Source organism: Lissotriton vulgaris, unplaced genomic scaffold (genome assembly GCF_964263255.1).
Source record: "Lissotriton vulgaris unplaced genomic scaffold, aLisVul1.2 SCAFFOLD_1021, whole genome shotgun sequence".
Taxonomy (NCBI): domain Eukaryota; kingdom Metazoa; phylum Chordata; class Amphibia; order Caudata; family Salamandridae; genus Lissotriton; species Lissotriton vulgaris.
In genome coordinates, this window is record NW_028251416.1 from 757,633 (window position 1) to 766,548 (window position 8,916).

An 8,916-nucleotide genomic window follows, 5' to 3' on the forward strand; every position below is an offset into this window, starting at 1 on the left:
GTCCCTTTCTCGGCACGTTTCCAACTAAGGACCGTTACTGCACGATATTCCCTGTTGTTTAAAGCACTTTTCCTTAGTAAGACTGAATCTGAGGAAACCCTTGAACCAGACCTCTAAGCACTCCAAGGTGTGGTGACTGGTAGAACCATAATACCTGCCTAAACAGAGTGATTGACGGCTCTCTTTTCTCTCCTCTGCTATAAGCCTCCGGGAAGACACCATCAAAACCAAGGAGGAGCCGGGAATATCTCCCTCAGAATCCCCGTCCAGCTCAACCAAGAGTGAATTTGGAGAAGAGCAGGAGGAAATACTCTCTGAGCAAATTACCAAACCCATCCCTGATAATAAAAAACTTACTTTTGGAGTTTCACAAAAATGAACGGATACCTGCCTCGAAGCGCACGTCTTACAGACGAGTATGGGGTTATCATGTTGCTGCTATAAGGTCCTTACCTGTGTGAGTTATCGGGAACGATGCAGGGGCAGACCCAAACCAGCCACATGTGGAAATCAATGAAAATACTGAATAATTCACATAGCTTCCAAACTGGTGACTATTACTTAATTGACCTTGAAAATAAAAGACACGTTTTTAGTATTCTGGTGACTCATGACCATAAAAATCAAAGGTTATAAATTCAATATTGTATGGATGTGCTGAATCAGATGTTGTCCCAGCCTCATTGCACACTTAGCCAGCTCTTCACCTCCTCCTCCTCCTCAAACTGTTGACCAGGTATCAGGGCAAATGAGCCTGCAGCAAAGCATCGCTGGCTTGGTTCCACACCGGACCCGGCAAGGTGGTCAACTCCATACTCCTCCAAGTCAGCAAGCACCCTGGTCGAGCCAGTCCAAACCCCACATGAATGTTCCCCATCACAACTGTTTTAATGGTACAAAGTTATGCTTCTGCCAAATGTATGAGTCAAAAAATGAAAGGCTTTACATGGAGTTCTGAAAGAGAAATCATGAAGTTTTTCAATATTTCTGAGTCTGCCACAGTACACAGGAGCATTATTTCTCTACAGCAGCAAATCATGTATGTGCCCTGTAGAAAGCACGATTGAATGAAACATGGAATGCATTGCAGCCAACAATCTATGCAACATCATAGCAGAGTACAAGATAACTTGCGTTATTATTCCAGCAGAAACAAATGCCATTACTAATGTGAACGTCATTTTAAAGACAGTGCCAGGAAATGTATGGTCAGTGTTGTTCTTCTGCCAGTTAAAAGTCTATCTCCATAAATGTGTCAGGAAATAAAAATACTATGAGAAATCCTATTTGTTGGCAGTACTGCCAATATATTGAAGGTTACTTCCAACATAATCTGATTCATACATACATACTCCAGGGTGCTGCCAGCTATCGGGTCTGCACACAGCAGTCTGGAGCCACTCAGGAAGGAGGTAAGCTCTTCATTTCATCTTAAGCCCTTAGGTTACATTCACAGCCTGATGGGTCCAGAGAACTTTATCCTCGCTCTAACTGTGCCGAGCAGATAGACGTAGCCCTTCATAGGCTGTGTTGGTGCTGGGTGATGCCTGGCATCTTATTATCGTTGGCGGGAGGATGAAGCTCCGATAGGAGCTACTATGAGAAGAGCAGATAAACAGGACCACAGATCGCCACAGAGCGACAACTGCCAAGAAGCTGAAGAAAGAACTCTTGAACAGCAAACCTCCTCCACCCTGGAGATTCTCCAGGGTAAGCAAATGATGGTAATGAAATGCAAACTGCAGCATTAAGGTCACACACCACAACATCATTCCCTTTAAACCAAAGGTAACAGCCTACAAGAAAAAACTAAATAAAAAGCATCACAACTAGAAAATGCATTTCCAAATGCTGCAAAAGGGGAACAGTTAATACAAATGAAAAACATTAATCTTTGTTGGTACCTTAGTAATGTGCTTACTTCTGGGCTTCACTCCATCTGCAGCAATAACGCTCTGAAAGGAGAAATTACTGCTGTGAGTCTCAGAGTCTTCAGTGTTACTGGTCTCAGTCACGAAGACTGTGGTGTCGGAAGATAACTTTCTCTTATTTGGCTTTATAGTTCCACCAGCCACGCCACCGCTTTTAGCAGACACGCTACAGTCGGCAGCATCATAACTTCAGGCAGACCAGCAATTCGGATATCAGCACTCGTATTGGTTGAATATTCAACAAGTAAGGTCTCAGCTTACCAAGCAGAACAAAAGAATCGGGTCTCACAACCATACCCAGAGCCACAGCTAGCGCTGCCGCCCCTTGAGCATACACAAACACCTCAGCACTTAAGCACCAGTCCCAGGGGAGACCATCTGTGAAGTCCTTGTTAACTGGCACCACTCCTGGGTCAGCACAAACAGCATCATGGACAGCGTCTAACACCGCTGCCACAAACATTCATCAACATCCAAATCCTTGTCACCCAAACTACCCAAAAGTGTCTTTCTAGATAAGCAGCCAGCCCTGTAGTGTCTGTCTCTGTGCACTAATTTGATGCCAAAGTTGTAACTTTAAAAACAGCCTTTGTTACATTACAGGGGCCTGACTGACACCATTATCATTAATGTTTCAAAGCAAAGGGCTGTGTTCTGTGAACTTTAAAAGATGAATGACCCCAGACCTCTTCTGGACAATAACAAGCCTTTATTTGCAATGCAATAGGTCTCGCGATTGCGAGATTTAGAGCTATTGGCACGGTAAATGACAAGGCCTTTCATTTACGTTTTAAAAACAAAAACATAAATTAAAGCAATTGTCATTTACAATGCCAATTGCTCAACCTCGCGTAAATGCGAGACCCATTGCATTGCAAATGCTTGTTTGTTGTGAGCCCTGCTGGATGCTCCGTGTTTCATCCATGCAGGGGCAGGGCTCACTTCACACCTCACACCAGTTCAAGCATCTGCAATTATCGTGCAGATGCGGTGAATAGGATAAGGGAAAGAGTTGCCAGCAAAGGAAAGCTGATCACGGCCACAAACCCTGCGCTGCCCAGTCTGCCGCAACTGAAAGGGATACGGGGGTCATATTTCCCCTTCAGCCCATGGCCCCGACTCTGACTTGAGCTGCACCACGGTTGCACACCCCGAGGGAGAGCGTTTCCCACCTGTAAGTGGTACAATGGCACATTTTCAAAAGGATGATGGCCTCCTGGGGGCCAGTCGTAGTTAGAAGGCCGCGGTGCCATGGGCAGCTGCCCACACTACCCACGCCTAGCGCCGCCCCTGCCAGGGATCCTGCCCGGTGGATATCTTGCCCCTTCATCTCTTATCTTACCTCTCACGTGGACTCAACTGGTATTCAAAATACGCCTGGCCCTCATTCACGTGAGGGGTCTCGCCTGAGTATGAGACCACCTTTAGACAGCTGGTCTCCAGCCTCCTAGCCAGGACGCCCCCTAGAGCTGACATACCCCCTGCTGGCCACAGAGGCACATAATCCTCTGAACCTAGTGTCCCCTTGCAACTATGTCCTATTGAACTGTGTACCCGCTGTATTATCATTTGTAATTGCTGGCAGTCTTGCTGCATTGCTTGCCATCTTTTTGTCCTCTTAGCCCTGATTCATGTTTTGCTTTGCCGCTCTTCTGTTCCTTGTATTCTTACTTTCTTGTTGTACTTTGTACTTACCAAAATAAAAACATTCATTAAAAAAAGAGAAAAGACTATCAACTCGGGACAAACATAAGGGTATATTATATTTTCAAAGAGGTAGAAATGTTGGGTAATGTCGTCTTACTGGAGAATGATCCAATGTGACGTTAACAACGCATTGCTATAGTGGAAGTCGGAGTGTGGCAGGGTTGGAGGACACTGAAAGAAGAATAGAGAGTTTGAACAAGCTAACGCACAGAATCACAGCGCTCCTCAGCAGAGAATTTGGATATCCTCTGCAGCATCCCAACCCTTTCCTTTATTTAAAATACATTTTCCAGTTTTAAGAGAGCGAGAACGTCAGATGAGTACACTGAATGTCTTGTTACACCCTATTCTCCCATGAGATATTCGATCAGCCTCGCAGAGATTGGGAGTTAATTTAAACAAAGCGCTTTTCTTTTGGTACAACCTAATATCCGAGACCCTCTTGTGTAGCTTACAGCAAGTGAATGCGCTTGGCAGACTCTATGCACCGGCTCGGAGTTGTAAGCACCACCTGCAGTGTAGCATCCCGCCCCAAACCACGCCTACTATTGAAGCAAAGTATGCAAATCTACAATGAATGGCGAAACTGCGCTGCAATTTTATCTGTGGAGCACTACTAACAAGCATTTGCAATGCAATAGGTCTCGCCTTTGGGAACTTATAAGTGTTTAGTCAGAGATATTGACTTTACCTATGTCTTTAAGCTGTGCTGAACAGAAGTTTGCAGCATGCTGAAAAGTTATAATAAAGAAGCGCCAGAAGCATTTTTGTTACCTTAGATATGACCAAAAAAGCATTATGTACAACTAAACTACCATATTATAAAAGTATTAAAAATAACGTCTTGAGTTTTTTTTCATCCTTTCAATGCTGGTAACTTGTATCTGCCTGTCCCAATGGTTACTTGCTGTGTTTTTATTTGTTATGGGGGCATTAATAACAGGAGGGTGAAGGTCAGTCAGTCATTCAGTCAGTGAGAGTGAGTGAGTCAGTCAGTCAGTCAGTGGGAGTGAGAGTGAGAGAGTTAGTCAGTCAGTGAGAAAGTGAGAGAGACAGTCAGTAAGAGTGAGTCAGTAGGTGAGAGTGAATGAGAGTGAGTCAGTCAGTGAGTGAAAGATAGTGAGTCAGTAAGATAGTCAGTCAGTGAGAGTGAGTCCGTCTTTAAGCAAGAGTCAATCTTTTTGCGAGAGTCAGTCTTTTAGTGAGTCAGTCTTTTAGCGAGGGTCAGTCAGTCAGTGAGAGAGAGTGTCAGTGAGAAAGAGAGTCAGTCAGTGAGAGAGAGTGAGTCAGTGAGAGAGAGTCAGTGAGAGAGAGTTAGTCAGTGAGAGTCAGTCAGTGAGAGAGAGTGAGTCAGTGAGAGTGAGTCAGTGAGCGAGCCAGTGAGAGCGTTTGTGAGAGAGTCTGCGAGAGTCAGTGAGAGAGAGTCAGTCAGTGAGAGTGAGTCACTCAGTGAGAGAGAGTGGGAGAGTGAGTCTGAGAGGGTGAGTCTGTGAGAGGGAGTATGTGAGAGGGAGTGAGAGAGTGTCTGTGAGAGTGTGGCTGTGAGAGTCTGGGAGAGAGTGTCTGTGAGAGTCTGTGAGAGAGAGTTTGTGAGAGAGTGTCTGTGAGAGTGTGTGTGAGAGTGTCTGTGAGAGTCTGTGAGAGAGTGTCTGTGAGCGAGTGTCTGTGAGCGAGTGTCTGTGAGCGAGTGTCTGTGAGCGAGTGTCTGTGAGAGTCTGTGAGAGAGTGTCTGTGAGAGTCAGAGAGTATCTGTGAGTCTGAGAGTGTTTGTGAGAGAGTGTCTGTGAGAGTCTGTGAGAGAGTGTCTGTGAGAGACAGAGAGTATCTGTGAGTCTGAGAGTGTCTGTGATGGAGTGTCTGTGAGCGAGTGTCTGAGAGTCTGTGAGAGAGTGTCTGTGAGAGTCAGAGAGTATCTGTGAGTCTGAGAGTGTCTGTGAGAGTATGTGTGAGAGTCTGTGAGAGAGTGTCTGTGTGAGAGTGTTTGTGAGAGTCTGTGAGGGACTGTGGAGAAGTGTGGCTCACTGGTTAGAGGAGGCAGTCCCTGATGCAGAGGTCAGACCCGGGACCAGGGTTCAATCCCCGACGCGGCAGGGCCTTGAGCTCAAAATGTCCACAGACTTGATAATTCTCACCTCGGTGCCTACTCGAATCGTGGGTTCACACTCTGCAACTCTGGGCAATAGCTTGCTTAATCTCCACTACGGCCCAAAGCAAAGCAAGCGCCTTGAGACCTTACGGTGAAAGGCGCTATATAAGAACATATGTTTTATTTTATTTTACTGTGAGCGTGTCTGTGAGTCTGTGAGAGTGTCTGTGAGAGAGTCTGTGAGAGAGTGTCTGTGAGAGAGTGTCTGTGTTCTTCTCTCATCCTCATCTTTATCTCCTTTTATCTCACTCTTTATTTTTGCCTTATTTGCTCTTCTTCTCAACCACTGTCTGCATCACCCTCTTTCTTTCCTCTTTTTTACTCTGTTCTTTGATACCTTTGGGTTTCCTCTTGCTCTCCATTCTCATCTTTCTCACTCTCCACCCTACTTGCAGAGTGTGCATCTTTACGCACTCTGAATAAGGGGGACATCATATCTGACAATCTCTGGCTGATATCCATCATCTCACAAATTCTAAATGCTAACCTTTGACATTTTCACTCTATTCTATAATTCCCTTGATTTTGCAGTCACTTTCATGTTAATTTGTTTCTCTTTTGCTCTGGTTCTTACCCTATTTCATTCTCTCATGCTATTTCTCACTTAGTTTTCACATTCTCTTAGTCTATCTTTCTATCTCTTTTGCTATTTTGGTCACACATAAGACTACCAGATTTTGAAAACAACAAAAAAACTGTACTTTTCAAAAACTAAAAGGACGACTATTTTACATCAACTGAGGGGTATGGGATAACAGTGCATATCAACATCGAAACGCCAAGGAAATAAATAAATTGCCATTTCAAACACAGTTTGACGATACTCAGCTAGTGGTCTCTCTTGCGCAAAAGAACTGCCAGCAGCCACAGGACAGCTTGACAACTTGTCTAGAACAGATCAAGAACTGGATGACGCAGTCGTGTCTCAAACTTAACGGTGACAAGACCGAGCTGATGCCTATGGGTCCATCAGCTCCCTCCACTTTGGAGCTGTTATGGCCCGTTAGTTTGGGCACGCGCCCCCACACCCAGAGACAATATAAAAACTCTTGGGGTGTGGTTGGACAAAACCCTGACTTTTAACATCCAAGCAACTAAATTGTCTGCGACTTGCTTTGGTCTCATCAGGAGGGTGAAAAAAATCCTTCCACTCCTTCCTTTTGAGGCCAAGCAGGTAGTTATGCAGGGTCTCATCCAGTCTCGTCTGGATTTCAGTAACGCCCTTTATCTAGGGGCGCCTGACTACTGTCTGCAAAAACTCCAGCGGACCCAGAACTGCGCAGCACGCGCACTGCTTGGCCTGCCGCGTAGTACATCGGTGAAGCGTGGGCTGAGAACCCTACATTGGCTCCCGGTGAGGGAGAGAATTGAGTTCAAATCTATGTGCATCTCCCATCTAGCATATTGGAGATCTGGCCCAGTAATTAATCACACGCTGATCACCCCCCATCGACCCACAAAACAGCTCCGTTGTCTCCACGCCTTTTTGGCGGTAGTCCCTCGGATTCGGAGATCTAGAGCTGGAGGCCGGTCATTTTCTTACAATGCAGCCAAAATGTGGAACTCACTTCCCCTTCACCTAAGATCCAATCCTAATTTGACGACCTTCCGCAAACAGCTTAAAACCTTCCTTTTTAATAAATCAGTTTAATTCCATGCTTACTCTTTTCTGGAGGGTATTGACTTAGTCTGTTAGCGCCTGGACGCCTCAGGGCAGCAGTCGCGCTTAATAAAACCCTTTTTCATTTCATTTTCATTTCATTTCAGTTTCATACCTGCTAATTAAATTGCTTTCTGATAACTGAAACTAGCCAGTCCTCCATTGGAATACATAAAAATGTGCCTCTTTCAGTTAGCCCTCTATGAAAACAGTGACATGAGCCAAATGTCTTGAAATTTGAAACACTGGGGTTGTCCTGGTAAATCTGGGGCACCTGGTCACCCTAATCACACACACATTTCATAACCTTTGTTGTCAGCCCTTGCTGTTTTTCCACAACATTCACTCTTTTTTATATCCCCATTGTCTCTCTTGCTTTGGTTTCTTCTATCTATTCTCTGCATAGCAGGTTTCAAAGAGGCCCTTCCGGCTCGCAGAGTTGAAAGGGTCTTATCTAATGTACGGTTCATATGAGGGGTGCCGTCCAGCAGATGGAGTCACATCAGGGCACATAAATGTAAACAGCCCAGTGCAACAAACTCGCAGGGCACCGAAGGTTAGGGGTCAAAGTGCAAAATGCTCCTAGGACAGAGCACATGGTCACATCTATTGTGAGTGCAGCAGGCACAGTGGCACCAGGGCTGACGAAGGGGTAAGAGCTCACTGAAGCCTACCCTATGCCCACAAAAGAACAGCAATCATTAGTGAAGAAGGTGCAGGGACGCTCACCAAGGTGCTATTACCATAATCAGATGTAGGAATCACCGTTGCATGCAAGGCCGTTTCTCTCTCAGATCGGATAGACGGCCTTGCATACCCAAAGAGACTACACGCTAGAACTTATCAAAGGCAATAATCCTTTCAAGATTTTATCTGACTGGATGTGATGGTGATTACGTTATGTTAAAAATTTTCTTCTATAGCGCAACGGCTACTCCAAAGGAGTGTCCCGGCGCTTTGGCGAAGAGGTCAGCAGGGGGCAGCAACATAACAGAAAATAAGGAAAAACGGGGGCCCTAGTTGGTGAATAGCCAAGTTTTTAAGGCCTTTCTGAAGGTCATAAGGTTAGGGATCTGTCTCAGAGAGAGGGGAAGCTCGTTCCAAGCGCGAGGAGCCAGGTGGCGAAAAGAGCGGCCACCCAGTCTAGCGCGTTTGATGGTCGGGACTACCATTTTGGACAAGGAGGCAGACCTTAGAGCTCTATTAGGTTTATAAAAAGCAAGGCGATTTCTGATGTAGCTGGGGCCAATGTCATGTAGGGCTTTAAAGGTCAGCGTCAGACTTTTGAAAAGGACTCTCTTAGCTATGGGAAGCCAGTGCAATTCTCTTAACAGATCAGAGGCACCAGTACGTCTAGGGAGCCCGTAGATGGCACGGGCAGCTGAGTTTTGAACTACTAGAAGACGCATTAAGAGGTATTTTGGGAGTCCTAAATAAAGAGCATTTGCATAGTCTAATCTGGACCCAATGAG